At 46.1% G+C, this 16,276-nt stretch overlaps 1 long non-coding RNA gene across 10 annotated transcripts in view; it reads left to right on the top strand.

Annotated features, from left to right (window-relative positions):
- LOC140476634 (uncharacterized) overlaps nt 1–16,276 on the top strand; it is a 50,373-nt gene that overhangs the window by 22,081 nt on the left and 12,016 nt on the right. For 8 of the 10 annotated variants that reach the window (XR_011960550.1, XR_011960548.1, XR_011960552.1 and 5 more), the window contains 2 exons: nt 7,798–8,369; nt 13,601–13,707. This is a non-coding gene — a long non-coding RNA (uncharacterized lncRNA). Of the gene's footprint in view, nt 1–5,885; nt 5,979–7,797; nt 8,370–13,600; nt 13,708–16,276 lie in introns of all 10 variants that reach the window. The other 2 variants (XR_011960546.1, XR_011960545.1) reach the window with 1 other exon arrangement.

Genomic DNA, 16,276 nt, shown 5'->3' with positions numbered 1-16,276 from the left:
AATGTGAGGGTGGGGAAGAGGACAGATAATAGGATGGGTGTGTAGGGCTGGTGGGAAGGTAGTTGGGAAGGCGATAGGAAAATGCAGGTGGGGGTAATGGTGAGAGGGTGGAGTGAATAATTGGGAAGGAAGATGGACAGATGGGACAGTTTGAGGGCGGTGCTGAGTTGGAGGGTTGGATCTGAGATAAGGTCAGGGGAGAGGAGATGAGTAAATGTTGCCGTGTTGTTGAAGGGTCGCTCCATCCCACCTATTATTTACTCTTTTACCCTATCTCCTGCAGTCCAAAGATGTGTAGGTTAGGTGAATTAGCCAAGCTATATTTCCCGTCGTGTTCAGGGATGTGTAGGTGAGGTGCGTTGTTCAGGAGAAATTTAGAATAATAGAGTAGCGGAATGGGTCTGGGTGGGATACTCTTCGGAGGGTCAGTGTGGATTTGTTGGACCGAATGGCCTGTTTCCACACTAGGGAGTCTAATTTTCCCAGCTGCCATCGGTTCTGAGGAAGGGTCACTGGAGCCGGAATGGTCCTTGGTGTGTGCAGGAGCCGGAAACTGGGAAGGGGGAGCGGCAGCGGAAACCGGGAGAAAATGATTTAGTTTAGACTGGGAGGTTTTATTTACACGTCTGTACATGGTGTTAGTCCTGAATTAGAAACTCTTGGTCCCATGTTTACAGCAAATGGGAAAACGGCTGTGGGCCTCAGTCAGTGATAGGTCCTGGGTTATGGCCGCCATTTTTATTGGGTGCACGGTACAGCAAGGTGCATGGACATGTCCTCTTCCTGGGTGGGGGAGGGGTGATTTGAAAGAGGAGCATTTACACATCAGACACATACCAGATAAATATTTGTCTTTCCAATTCATCCTGCACTGGCTGAGATTTGTTTTGTGAATTCTCTTTATGGGATATTAAATGAGAATAATTGAGGACGGGATCTCAAAAAAGCAGATTTCTGCAAACAGCGGAGTTATCAGGATCTGAATATCATTAGCATTTTACTGTGGAAGGAGAAAGGGTTGTCTGTTCTGTCTCTGGGAAAATATCTTCAATACTTTTGTAAAGCAAAATGCAGTAAGATGTTCACATTTGTGGTTGAATCCCCCATGGGCGATTTGGCCTGAGTGGAAACAGATCTATCCAGATTATACCTAGTCTCTTTGCAGGAACTGTCAGATTTAGTCCCAGTCACTCACTTCATAATGTTAACCTGTAAACTCCTAATTTTGAACACCCTGCAAAATTCTCATTAAAATTCTTTGTGAACTCAAATTCCAGCACATTTTCAGGTGGAATGTTCCAGGTTCTGACAACTGTCTGTTCATCCAGAAACTGCTGAGGTCCATGTTGACTCTGGGGTTACAAAGGGCTGAGCTGAAAGATGAGATGCAGTTCCTGAGCTCCCATTGAGATGCATTGGAACAGGACAGGAGGCTGAGGGCAGTGTAGGTGTGAGCAGACAATGAAAATGACAGGGCTGCACTGATTGTTGTTTGACTCAATGAGTGTGTTTTGGAGTTGGGTGAAAACAGAGGGAGATGAGACAGGAAGAAGTTGAAGGTGAAACTCTGGTTTAGTTCAGGCCATTGAGAAATTCACATGGTCCCAATGGGAACAGCCAATTTGTAAGTGATACCTGCAGAGTATTTGTTAAGTTTTTAAAATATAATGTATCAGCTTAAGTAAAGATTGGGGCTTTTGATATATAATGGAAATGTTTGAAGTGAAGGAAGGTTGAAAGCTCTTTTAAATTCTCTTAATGGGAGTAATTAGCTGAATTTAGAGAGACGTTGTGACAGGAGCCCTCAGACCCGTGGTGTGCTCCTCTTGTACAATGTGGGAAATAAGGGATACTTTCAGTGTCCCTGACGGCTCTGTGTGCAGGAAGTGGGCCCACCTGCAGCTGCTGGGAAACTGCTTTTCAGACCTGGAGTTATGAGTGGACTCACTGTGGAGCATCTGAGAATGTATTGGACAGAACATTTAGTGAGTTCGTCACACTGCAAGGTGAGGGTTACACAGGCAGAAAGGGAATGGGTGACCATCAAACCAAATAAAAGGCTCAGGAAGGCAGTGCAGGAATCCCCAGTGATCATCCACTTCTCAAAAAGATACTGAATCCTGCTTGGGATTCTGTTGGGGGTGAATGCGTGGAGTTGCTTCTCGGGAAATCAGCAACAACCAGGTTCATGATACCACAGATAGCTCTGCTGCACAGAACCGGAGGAAAGACAGTGGCAGGGCTATAGTGACAGGGGATTCAATAATCAGGGGTATAGGCAGGCACTTCTGTGGCCACAGACATGAATCCAGGATGGTATGTTACCTCCCTCGTGCCAGGATCCGCGATTATCATGGAGCAGCTACAGGACATTCTGGAGCTGGAGGGGAAAGCCAGTGGTTGTGGAACACACCGATACCAATGACATCACTAAACAAAGGGATGAGGTCCTGAAAGCTGGATATAGGGAGATCTGGGATACAGTAAAATGTAGCTCCTGAAATAAAATAATGTCAGACTTACTCACAGTGCCATGTGCTAGTGAGAGCAGGAATAAGAGGATAGATCAGCTGGACGTGTGACTGGCGAAATGGTGAACCAGAGAAGGGTTTAGATTCTTCAGGCACTGGGACCGTTTCTGGGTGGGTCCTGTACCAGCCTGACTGGTTACCCCTGGGCAGAGCTGGGAGAAATCTCCTGGTGAAGGCTTTTGCCAGTCCCATTGGTGCGGTTTTAACTAGTCTAACAGGGGGATGGGAACTAAAGTGTAGGCTTAGATGGGTCAGATTTAGGACAGGGAATGGGAGGTAGAATATTAGTGATGTAGTTAGCGGCTCAGAAAGCCAAAGGAAAGGAGGATGAAATGAGGATTGAGTCCCTCTTCATCCATCAGTCCTGCCATCCCAGGAATTATAGTCAGCAAAATATGGAGCTGTACAGCTCTCTGACTCTAAGTGCTTGAGCAAAATGGGGGAAATCCACAATAAAAACAAAAAGTGCTGGAGATCCTCAGCAGTTCGGGCAGCATCCGAAATGCTGACAGATGCAGGAAACATTGCAGCCTTGAAGAAGTGTTGAGATGATCACACCAGGTACTACAATATCGGTTACATGCTGAGTGCCAGAACGTGGGACTAGAATTAATAGGTGCTTGATGACCAGCATGAATACGATGGGGCTGGAAAGGTGACATTTCGGGTCAGGACTATTCATCAGGGCTGACAAAGGGTTCTGACCCAAAACATCAACCTTCCTGCTCCTGTGATGCAGCCTGACCTGCTGCACTTCCCCAGATTTACATTGTATAAACTCTGATTTCTAGTAGCTGCAGCCCATAACTGTCTCCACATCCCAGGACTCAGGCTGGTGACCCTCCTTTACTCCCTCAATAACCAGGGTAGCTCTCCTTCGGAAAGGGGAACAAAGATATACACAGTATTTCAGGTGTGGTCTCACCAAGGCCCTTCCAGAAAGGGATTCCTGCTCCTGTACACGAATCCTCGCACTAGGAAGATCACCCATCATTTACATTCTCCACTGCTTCCCACTCCTGCCTGCTTCCGAAAAGAGGGAATCACAGAGAAACATGGAATCAAATGAGGTCAGAGTCTCTGGTATAAAACTGTTGAACACAATGCCCCCATCTTCTACATACTGGCCATCAAGCGCACGTGCCTGGTATGATAATCTAACCACTTCTTCAAGGCTGCAATGTTTCCTGCATCTGTCAGCGTTTCAGACGCTGCCCGACCTGCTAAGGATTTCCAGCACTTTCTGTTTTCTCTGTTGTGCAGTACTGAAAGGGGGGATTTGCAGTTGAGAATTTCAAATTGAACTTCATGTTCAGTTTTGATAGTTACTTGATCCGTGCAGATCTGAATATCATTGACCTTATCTGGATGGAAAGGTGTGCATTCTGCCCGTGGACGAATATTTCAAATGTTAGTGTGACTGGGGACAAAGTACTGAGACAGTGAAGTCCATGTTAGTGTGGGGACTGTGGAGAGAGATTTCATTGGGTTTTGAAAGTCTAAGAAATCATGACACATTTCCCAGGAACAGTTAAGCCACTGGTTTTGTATGAGGACAATTAACCATGAAACCAGAAAGACAAAAGGATTCCTGCATCATGGAAAAAGCTATGAAAATGGGATTGTTGTTACGGGGTAAATTATCGATCATTGATTGTAATCCATTGGCGTTGTCATGCCTGTTCCAACGCCGTGGGGAAACACTGGAAATGTGATGAATGCAGTGTAGGTTTCAGTTATTAAACTGGAAAAGGTGCCGAAGAAATTTACAAGGATGATGCCAGGGCTCAGGGATCTGAGTTACAGGGAGAGGTTGGACAAGTGAGGGCTTTTTTGTTTAGAGCAGAGGAAACTGAGGGGGAATATTTTATAGAAGTGTATAAGATCATGAGAGGCATGGGTAAGGTGAATGCACTCAGTCTTTTTCCCAGGTAATCAAGGACTGGAGGACATCAGTTTATAATTAGAGGAGAAAGAATAAAAGGGAAGCTGAGGGGCAACTGTTTTACACCGAGGGTGGTATGTATATGGAATGAGCTGCCAGTGGAAGTGGTTGAGGCGGGTACGCGATCAACATGTAAAAGGCATTTGGACAAATACATGGATCGGAAAGGGTCAGAGAAAGATGAGCCGAGTGCAGGGAAATAGGGTCAGCGTGGATGGACATTCTGATCGGCATGGGCCATTTTGGGCCAAAGGGCCTGTCTCTGCTGTAGGATGCGGTAACTAAGTGCATTTGCTATTTCTCCCACGAACTCTGTTGGTATCCTGGGATGTATTCCATCAGGGGAAGGAGACTTGTCTACCTTTAGTGCCATTAGCTTGCCCAGCTCTAACTCTTTCATGATAATGGTCGTTTCTAGATCCTCACCTTCCTCAGTCTCCTTATCAATTACTGGCATGTTCTTCGTGTTCTCCACTGTGAAGACTGACTGCTGTGTCCTCATCTTCCTGAACCCTGCTGGATAGGAATTACAAGGCACAGAACTCCGAGAGGTCTTCTTTGAGTATTTATTGATGAGACATGGTAGTTACCTGGGTATTTTATGTGCAAAATGCCTTTAGGCAGCATCAGGTCCGATGTACGGCTCCCATTCTTCTACCTTTGTAATTTGTGACTTTGCATAGAGACTGTCTCTCAGGATTAGCTCCCTGGCAACAACAGTTAAAATGTCTAGTTCAGTTCAACTCTGTGGTTCAACCACACACCCCTCCCCCACACCCCCGTGGCTCCCTCAAGTACCTGACAGGCACTTCAGTTTCCGTGGGGCTCTCTATCAGGATTCTGATGTGGAGGAGCCGGAGTTGGGGTGGGGTGGACAAAGTTTAAAAACCACACAACACCAGGTTATAGTCCAACAAGTTTATTTGGAAGTACAAGCTTTTGGAGTGTGCTGTGATTTTTAACTTGATCAGGATTATCTCTCTGGTAACTGTTAAATGCTTCAACAATTACAGAGGCCACATGTTCCCCACACAATAGGTTTCCCTCTAACAGTGTAAACTGCTATTCTGGCCCTGGGCATTGCTACTCATCACTATTTATACCCAATCCCATCAAGCTTTCAGTTGACCTTTGAAGTTTTTCTAATCTCCTACTTTCTCCTTGGTCATTGCCAATTTGTATGCCTTCTATTTCAATTTGATAGACTCCCTTATTTCCTTAGACACCCACGGCAGATTACTCCTTTTCTGACAGTCCTTCATTTTCACTGATATATATTTTTGCTGAGCACTTTGAAAAATTGCTTTGATATTCCTCCACTGTCTGTCAACTGTCCCACCGTAAAGTCTTTGCTCCCAGTCTACATTACCAACTCCTGTCTCATCCTATTGTAGTCTTCTTTGTTTTAGCACAGGATCTTGGGACTGGATTTAATCTCCCCGCTTTCCATCTGTGTTCTAAATTCAACCAGATTTATCACGCGGCTTTTGTCAGATTACGAGGTGAGACGATGTTTCCTGGGTGTTTTGGTTTTCATTATCGGTAACCTTGGCTTTGTAATAAATTACAGAATAGATATTCACAACAGAGTATTCTGGACAGTGTGAATGTACGACACAATCTATAACCATAAATCACTGTTACCCCTCAGTTTAAAATTGCAAAATCATTATCTTCTACACACTTCCTCACTATCTCAGTTTTGAATGCTATTCCAGTTGACTATCCTGCATTTTCCAAAAATCTCCTTTGGTGAAGGTGGTGAGTTTTGGATTCCGCTTTCCAGGTATTACCGTAAGAAGATAAGCCCTGGGCACAGGAGAGGCAATGCAGCCCTTCGAATCAACTCCACCATTTAATACCATGATGATTGAGCTCACCTCGGTCTCAGCTGGATTTTCCCGCCTTCTCTCTCTCTCTCTCTCTCTCTCTCTCTCTCTCTCTCTCTCTCTCTCTCTCTCTCTCTCTCTCTCTCTCTCTCTCTCTCTCTCTCTCTCTCTCTCTCTCTCTCTCTCTCTCACCCTTCAGCTCATTGCAAATTAAAAATCTGTATCTGTCCATTAAATTTGTTCATTGTCTTGGCATCCACTGTGTTTTGAATAGGGAATTCCACAGATTCATAACACATTGAGATTGGTACATTCTTCTTCATGAGAATAGAATAGAATCCCTACAGTGCAGAAGCAGGGTATTCATCCATTGAGTCCACACCAATCCTATAATTCAGACTCACCCATTCCCAGTATTTCCCATGGTTAACAGCTAAACCTGCACATGCATGGACACTGTGGTTTAGCATGGCGAATCCACCTAACCTACATATCTTTGGACTTTGGGAAGAAACTGGAACACCGAACAAAACCATGCAGCCACTGGGAGAACGTGTAAACTCCACAGTCACCTAAGGCTTGAATCAAACCAGGGTCTCTGAAGATGTGAGGCAGAGGTGCTAACCACTGAGCCACCTCTGCCTAAAACTGCTTCCCCTTATTGACCCCTCCACCCCGCAATTGACTGAATCTATATTCCGTACGTTAGAAATTGGGATGTCTAACTAGATGTCTCAGTAAAACCCAGTGACAAACCATATGTCCTGCCTGTCTGAATGGGGATCCTATACACAACACCCTCCACCCCACACGTTTCATTCACTTTTTAGAGACAGGGCTCCAGTGACTTCATGGGGACTGCAACTCCCATAATTCTTGAGGCAGGGACCATAGGTGTATTGGGAAACCCGGCACTGTATATGTACAGAATGTGGGCGGGTTTTGGAGCACATGTTTTGGGATAATTAGGGGAAAGTATTTCACACTGTGATTGGCTAGAGGAGGAACGTATCTGCTTGTAGTATTGATCAGTTGGGGGGGTCAAAGTGTCACTACACCCTCATGGGACCACTCTCCATCCCCAGTTCATTGTAATGCTGGGAATAAACTAATGGGAAACAAGGAAGAATCTGACCCATTTTCCCAGACTGAAGGTTCCTCTTCTGTCTAGGATCTGCCACCTCCCTTTCTGTTTCCGTCTGTTTCATTCTGCTCTTACATTATTGACTTGCAGCAACTGAAGGGAAAGCAAGTAAACCCAGAAAGGGTGCAGAGTCTAACCAGGATGGGAAGTGATGGCATGGAGCTGTTTATCAGTAACTCCATGAGAATGGGGAGGGTGTACATTAGGGGGCAGTAGAGTCAGAATGGTGGGAGAGAGTAAGTGGGCTGGAGGGTTACAGCTTTGGGGGAAGAAAAGGGTAAACGATATTCCAGAGAAACTAGAATTGTCTGTTCTGAATTTCTAATCTGTACATATTCCTTTACACAGGGTGCTAGATGATGAAGATTTGCAGACTGAAATCTCAAAATCATGTGCAGATTGTGATTATGTTAACCAGCATTTGAAGAACCAAAGATGGAGAATCACTCGGCCAAAATCCTGCAACACTCTCCCTCCCAGCATTGTCGGTCTATCTGCGCCAAATGGGCTGTGAATGGTACAAGACAGCAGCTCACGACCATCTTCTCAATGGTACCTAGTGATGGGGAATAAATGCTGGCTGAGACCGTGATGACCATACCCTGGAAATGGGTTCTATCTCTCGTTGCTGAAACCCAGTTGATGTTACTGCAGGATGATGAGGGACGCTGAGTGTGTCCTCCAGGAAGAGAACCATCATATTACCCCTGCCTACACCCAGCAATAACACAGCAACATCACTGGTATAAAAGGCAGTGAAGCCCAAGGAGGACCGGAATATATTTCTTCAAGGTGAAGTCATGAGAGCGGATTGGAACAGAGCAGGAACAGGAGATTGAGCTGGATGGTCAGCTGTTTCCCATTGAATGGTGGAGCCAGATTCAAAGGTCGAATGGCCTTCTCCTGCTGCTATCTCCCAGGTATGTATATAGCCATGGAGCCTGGGTAGGAAGAAGTAGTCAGGGCAGGGATTCTGCAGGAGATTGCACTTCTACCTCAGTTTTCAGTGAGGGATGGTTTGATGGATTTTATTTAACATTTGTCTTTAACGCAAGATTTGTGAATTTGTTATTTTTTTTGAAAAGTACAAGTTTATTCCACAATAAATAAAACTTAAAGAATCGAAACTATCTGCATATGACAGTTTTTAAAATTTCAAATGCCCTTTAAAAAAAATCCTGTCTACTCCCGGACCCCATCACTTTTCAGTTACTCAAACTCCAGGGAAATATTCCTTCCCTCTTTGAACCTTTTGGTTTGATTTAACTACTTTCAGTTCTTGTTCTGTGAGCTGTGAAGCATTTTTCTCCCATTTCTCCTACCCAGAAGTGTTATCTCACACAGCTGAGCAACCTTCCCACCATCAATATCATTATTCCATTATTTTGCTTTTTGTTAACGTATAATCGCCAGCAGTAGCACACCAGTGTCGTCAGTTGAATATTTACAAACAAAGCCCATTATGGGCAATGCAAACCATTATAAGTGACAGGGTGGGAAGGGGCTAAATCAAAGTAGAGTTGGGGTTGAGGGGGTGGTGGTGGCGGTGGAGATAAAGTACTGTATCCCCTGCGGTGCCCACCTCTATCTAATGGCATAGAGAGCATTGATACACACCACATACTCCTCCTCCAAGACGACCCTGAGAATATTCTTTATCCTCAATCATAGAATATAATCCCTACAGTGTGGAAGGAGAGCATTGGTCCATCAAATCCCACCAACCATCTGAAGAACATCCCGCCCAGAGCACTCCATTCCTGTAACACTGCATTTCCCATGGCTGATTCACTTAGTCTGTAAATTCTGAACACTGTGGACAATTTATGACGACCGATCCACCTAACCTGCATATCTTTGAATTGTGGGAGAAAGCCAGCTCACATGGAGGGGACCCCCACTATTATGGGCAGAATGTGGATACCCCAAATAGGCCGTTGACCAAGGCTGGACTCTAACCTTTTACCTGGTGCTGTGAGACAGCAGTGCTATGATCACAATTTAAATCAATACAGATGAACCCTGTTCCTTGTCACATTGCTGTTTGTGGTGACCTACTGCCCAGAGAGGCATCCTGAGGTTCAGAAAGTGGCAATATAAATTCAGTCAACTCCAGCCCAGTTAATGTGGTTAACAACAGCAACATCAATACTCCAACAGTGTCATCATGTACAAGGTCCACTCCTGACTCTGATGGACAGTAACTGCAGAATCAGAGTCCTGCAGTGATGTGAGAACTCTACACCACACAGAGCAGGGGGATGACCACTTCCCTGTGTGCACTCACTGGGCTCTCAGTCGTGTTGAGTCTCAGCAAATCCCTTGCCACACAGAGAGGGAAACAGCTCCTACCCAGTGTGAACCCGCTGGTGTCTCAGGGGGGGGCAGGATGACTCACTGAATCCCCTCTCCCACACTGACCATCTGATTGGCCTCTCCCCTGTGTGGGCTCACTGGGGTCTCAGGGAGTCAGGATGAATCACTGAATCCCCTCTCCCACACTGACCATCTGAATGTCCTCTCCCCTGTGTGGGCTCACTGGGGTCTCGGGGGGTCAGGATGAATCACTGAATCCCCTCTCCCACACTGACCATCTGAATGGCCTCTCCCCTGTGTGGGCTCACTGGGGTCTCGGGGGGTCAGGATGAATCACTGAATCCCCTCTCACACCCTGACCATCTGAATGGCCTCTCCCCCTGTGTGGGCTCACTGGGGTCTCAGGGGGTCAGGATGAATCACTGAATCCCCTCTCACACCCTGACCATCTGAATGGTCTCTCCCCTGTGTGGGCTCACTGGGGTCTCAGCAGGTGGTGCATTTGAGTGAATCTCTCCCCACATTGGGTGCAAGTGAATGGTCATTCTCCAGAGTGAGCTCGCTGGTGTTTCATCAGATCAGAGGACTGAGTGAATCCTTTCCCACACATGGAGCAGGTGAAGGATCTAAATCCATTGTGACCCCTCTGGTGCCTCAGCAGATTGTAAGATCGAGTAAATCCCTTCCCATACGTGAGGCAGGTGAACAGCCTCTCCCCAGTGTGAATGTGTCAGTGAGTGTCCCACTGAGAGGGGTAAGTAAATTTCTTCACATTTACACAGCTTCGCCCTGGTCCCGTTACATTGGTGTCTTCCCAGATCACATGACCGGTTAAATATTCGACCAGATGCCTAACATGGGAATGATTTCTCTGAGCTAGGAATGCTGCTTTCCCCTTTTATATTACTGATAAGGATCAGGACCTGCAGTTGATGTGATGTCAAAGCTGAGTTTTCCATCTGTGAACTCTCTCTCTCTGTGAAACAAGTTTTGCCTATCATTACGACAACTGCCAACACCAACTCTCCATTCAGCTCTCCTGAATGTCTAAATTTGGACTAAGGCAAAGACCTCAGGAATGTGCTTTTCTCTCACTTGCTTCTGAAAGTAAATTGGAGCCATTCTGAATAAATTTATACACTTTACCAGCAGAACTCATGCCTACTCTGTCATTTACGATTTGTAACCTCTGGGAAGTTTGTTACCATCTTCGATGACCGTTATAATGCTCTGCACACTTCTCTGGAGCCAGGATAAGTCAATTTTAACAATTACCAATAGATTGTATCTAAACAGAATGTCCCCACAACAGTAGGCACTCTGACACTCAGTGCCCATCATTTAAGTACTTTTTCTTAAAGCCCCTCATGTGTCTGGCAATCTGGCAATACAAGTGAAGATATTTTATACAGTAACCTTTCAGTCTCAATTGCCGGTTCCAGTCCTTGAAGCAGCCAGTAACACGCCATAGTGACATGAATTCTAACAGCAGCATTGCCTTGGCAGAAGAGATTGAGGAGAATGAAGCTGTCTTTGGACTATCTAAACATGGAACACTTCAAATGAACAAAAATCTTAGAGATCAATATGGTAGACACAGCAAGGGTGTGTGCCCTGGCTGGTGTGTCTGGAATGAAATAAGCACTAACTGTGGTATCTTTACCCAGCATGCCCTTTAGCTGCATAAATGTTTAAGATCTATTTGCTGCTCTAATTCCACTCTCTTGATCACTCCCATTTGTAACTGCTGTAATGTTGGCAGCCGTGCAAATTGATAACATTTGATTCAATCCATCCCAAAACCTCTCTGTTCACTTTTGTTCACTGAGACCCTCATTCAATCTGACCTCTTTACAAACCCTGCCCTGATATTCCCTTAGAGGGCTCAGAATAAAATGTTCACAGAATTGTTAATGCTGAAAGGAGGCTGGTTAACTCATCAGCTCTCCAAAGGTAAGAGGGCTGAGAGGTAAATAAGAGGGGTGTGTGGGGTTTGTGGGATGGGAACTCGGAAGGCAATAGGTAGATGTAGATGGGAGGTAATGGGGAGAGGTTGGAGTGGATAATTGGGAAGGAAGATGACAGGTGGGACAGTTCAAGCGGCCAGTGTCGAGTTGGAGGGTTGAATCTGAGATAAGGTGGGTGGGGGGGGAGGGGGGGAGGGGAGATGAGCAAACCTTGATGCCGTGTGGTTGAAGGGTCCCAAGGTGGAAGATAAGGTGTTATTCCTCCAGACGTCGGGTGGCTGGGATTTGGCGATGGAGGCAGCCCAGAACCTGCATGTCCTTGGTGGAGTGGGAGAGGGCGTTGAAGTGGTCGGCCACACGGTGGTGGAGTTGGTGCATGTGTTCCAGAAATGTTCTTCTGAATCAAGTTGGCGTCCTGACTCCCCAATGTAGAGGAGACCACATCGTGAGCAAAGGATAAAATAGGTGAGGTATCTGGACGTGCAGGGAAATCTCTGCTGGATGTGGGAGGATCCTTTGGTGCCGTGGATTGACGTGAAGTGAAGGTGTGGGCACAGGTTTTACACCTCTTGAACTGGCAAGCAAAGGTGCTGGGAGTGGAGGGTGGGTTGGTTGGGAGCATGGATCTAATGAGGGAGTCGCAGAGGAAATGGTCTTTGTGGAATGCTGAAAGGGGTGGGAAGGGAAATATATCTCTGATGGTGCGGTCTGATCGAAGGGGTGGAACTGGCAGAGGATGATGTGTTGTATCTGGGTGGAAGGTGAGGACTGGGAGGTTCTATCCTTGTTGCGTTGGAGGTGTGGGGTTCAAGAGTATAGGTGCAGGAAGTGGAGGAGATACACTGGAGGGCATGGTTGACCACATGGGAGGGGAAATTGTGAATCCTTGAAAGAGGAGGCAATTTGGCATGTTCTGGAGTGTTATGCCAGTTTTCATCAAGTTTCACTGGAACACTGCAGTAAGCTTGAGACAGAGATGTTGGCCAGGGAACAGGCTCGTGTGTTAAAGTGGCAGGCAACTGGAAGCTCAGGGTCCTTTTTTCAGCAGAACGTAGATCATCAGCCACCATTTCCACTACCGCCACTGAGATGCTGCCAGACACAGGTTCCTGTCCCCTCCATTAACAGCTATGCACCCTCCCAGCCAGATCGTAATACACTCCTTTGTCTTTCCAAATGTTCCTGTCTCTCTTTGCGCTCCATCTCAACCTATTATTTACTCTTTATCCCCTATCTCCTGCAGTCCAAAGATATGCAGGTTCAGTAAATTGGCCAAGCTACATTTCCCGTAGTGTTCTGGGATGCATAGATTAGGTGCATTAGTCAGGGGAAATGTAGAGTAATAGGGTCGGGGAATGGGTTTGGGTGGGATAATCATCGGAGGGTGGGTGTGAGCTTGTTGGGGCGAGGGCCCTGTTTCCACACGGTCGCTGGGAAAATTTAGAATTCCTACAATCGGATCTAAGGAAGGGTCATAGGTACCAGAATGACCCTTGGTGTGTGAAGGAGGTCGAAACAGGAAAGGGGAAGTTTTCGGAAACCGAATGAAATGTATCAGTTTAGACTGGAAGGGGTTTAATTACACTCTGTACAGGTCGCTAATTCTGCATTAGAAACTCCTGCTCCCACGTTTGCAGCATATGGGAAAATGTCTGTGGCCCTCAGGCAATGATGGGTCCTGCGTTCTAGCCACCATCTTTATTGGGGGCAAGGTACAATGAGGCGCATGGACATGTCCTCTTCCTGGGTAGGGGCGGGGCGATTTGAAGAGGAACATTTACACATCAGACACACACCAGGGAAATAATTGTCTTTAATATTCATCTTGCACTGACTGTGAGCTTTGTCTTGTGAATTTTTTTTATCAGATATTAATTGAGAATAATTGAGACCGGGATCTCAAAAGCATGTTTCTACAGTCAGCGGAGTCATCAGGATCTGAATATCAATGGCAGTTAACTGTGGAACGAGAAAGGTTTGTCTGTTCTGTCTGTCGAAAAGTAGCTCATATTTTTAGGTAAAAACAATGTCCTGTGGCCCAACATTTCAACTCCCCTCCCACTCAGCAAGGACATGGAGGTCCTTGGCCTCCTTCACCGCCGCTCCCTCACCACCCGACGCCTGGAGGAAGAACGCCTCATCTTCTGTCTTTGAACACTTCAACCCCAGGGCATCAATGTAGACTTCACCAGTTTCCTCATTTCCGCTTCCCCCACCTCACCCCAGTTCCAAACTTCCAGCTCATCACTGTCCCCATGACTTGTCCTACCTGCCTATCTTCCTTTCCACCTATCCACTCCACCCTCGTCTCTGACCCATCACCTTCATCATCACTCCACTCACCTGTTGTACTCTTTCCTACGTTCTCCCCACCCCCACCCTCCTCTCATTTATCTCTCCACCCTGCAGGCACCCTGTCTCTATTCCTGATGAAGGGCTTTTGCCCGAAACGTCGATTTTACTGCTCCTCAGATGCTGCCTGAACTGCTGTGCTTTTCCAGAAGCACCCTATTCCAGACTCTCATATTTTTGTCAAGCAAATAGCAGAAAGATGTACAAATTCATGGTTGGATCACCCTTGGGGTATGTGCTCTGTTCTGGGCCGTGCAGCCCGGGAAGGAGATATTGGTCTGAGAGGGAACATAGATTTATCCAAACTATACCTCGACTCTCTGCAGGAACTGTCATGTTTAGACCCTGTAAACCACTTCATGACTTTAACCTGTGAACTCCTTATTTTCATTTCCCTGTAAATTTCCCATTGAAATTTCTTATGGACTCAAATTCCAGTAACTTTTCAGGTGGAATTTTACAGATTCTGACAATTATCTGCTCATCCAGAAATTGCTGAAGGCGATGTTGACGCTGAGTGCTGCTTGGCTCAATGAGAATGTTTTGGAGTTGGGTGAAAACAGAGGGAGATGAGACAGGGAGAAGGTGAAGCTGAACCTCAGTTTTAGTTCAGGCCATTCAGAATTTCGCATGGTCCCAATGGGAACAGTCAATTTGTAAGCGATACTGCGGAGTATTTGTAAACAGTTTTTAAAGTATAATATATCAGCTGAAGTAAAGATTGGGGATATTGATTATAATGGCCATGTTTGAAGTGAAGGAAGGTTGAAAGCACTTGTAAATTCTCTTCATGGGAGTAACTAGCTGAATCTAGAGAGACATTGAGACAAGAACCCTCAGACCCGTGGTGGGCTCCTCTTGTACAATGTGGGAAATAATGGACACTTCTAGTGTCCCTGACGGCTATGTGTGTAGGAAGTGTGTCCATCTGCGCTACTGGGAAACTGCTTTTCAGACCTGGAGATGTGAGTGGACTCACTGTGGACCATCTTTGACACTGAGAATATTATGGATAGCACGTTTAGTGAGTTCGTCACACTGCAGGTGAGGGTTACACAGGCACTAAGGGAATGGGTGACCATCACATCAAGTTAAAGGCTCAGCAAGGGAGTGCAGGAGTCCCCAGTGATCATCCTCTTCTCAAACAGATACTGTATACCAGTTGGAATTCTGTTGAGGGTGAATGGGTGGGGTGGCCTCTCGGGGAAATCAGCAACAGCCAAGGTCATGACACCACAGATCGCTCTGCTGCACAGAACAGGAGGAAAGACAGTTACAGGGCTATAGTGACATGGGATCAATGGTCAGAGTAAGGGCAGGTACTTCTGTGGCCACAGACATGAATCAAGGATGTTATGTTACCTCCCTGGTGCTATGATCTCTAATAGCATGGAGTGGCTACAGTGAGTTCTGTAGCTGGAGGGTAAATAACCAATGGTTGTGGAACACACAGATACCAACGACATCGTGAAACAAAGGGATGAGGGTCTGAAATATGTATAAAGGAAAATCAGAGATGTATTAAAATGAAAAGTAATAATGTCAGGCTTACACCCAGTGACATGTGCTAGTGAGACGAGGAACAAGAGGATAGATCAGCTGGATGTGTGGCTGGAGAAATGGTGTACAAGAGAAGGGTTTACATTTTCCAGGCACTGCGACCGTTTCTGGGCTAGGTGAGACTTGGACCAGCTTGACTGGTTACCCCTGGGCAGGGCTGGGAGAAATCTCTTGGTGGGGTGATTGCTAGTTCCATTGGTGAGATTGTAAATAGTCTGGCAGGGGGTTGGGAGCTAAAGAGTGGCTTAGATGGGCCAGATTCAGGTCAGGGGATAGGAGATAGAGTATTCGTGATGCAGGCAACAGCTCAGAAAGACAAAGGAAAGGAGAATTAAACGAGGATTGAGTCCTCTTCATCCATCAGTCCTGCCATCCCAGGGGTGAGAGTCAACAAAATATGAAGCCTTTTAAATGTCTCTGACTCGAAGTGCCTCAGCAAAATCGTGGAAATCTGAAATAAAAACAAACAAAAAAAATTGCTGGAGATCCTCAGCAGGTCTGGCAGCATCTGAAACGGTGACAGTTGCAGGAAACATTGCAGTTTTGAAGACGTTGTATAATGCCATCCCACAACGTCCACTACTCCAGGCAAAATGTCCTCAGCCCATCCTTATGGGTCACATGTTTCAATA

This window comes from Chiloscyllium punctatum, chromosome 4 (assembly GCF_047496795.1).
Source record: "Chiloscyllium punctatum isolate Juve2018m chromosome 4, sChiPun1.3, whole genome shotgun sequence".
NCBI classification, from domain to species: Eukaryota; Metazoa; Chordata; class Chondrichthyes; order Orectolobiformes; family Hemiscylliidae; genus Chiloscyllium; species Chiloscyllium punctatum.
Note: the sequence above shows the minus strand (reverse complement) of the source record. Positions and strands in the feature narration are given on the sequence as shown.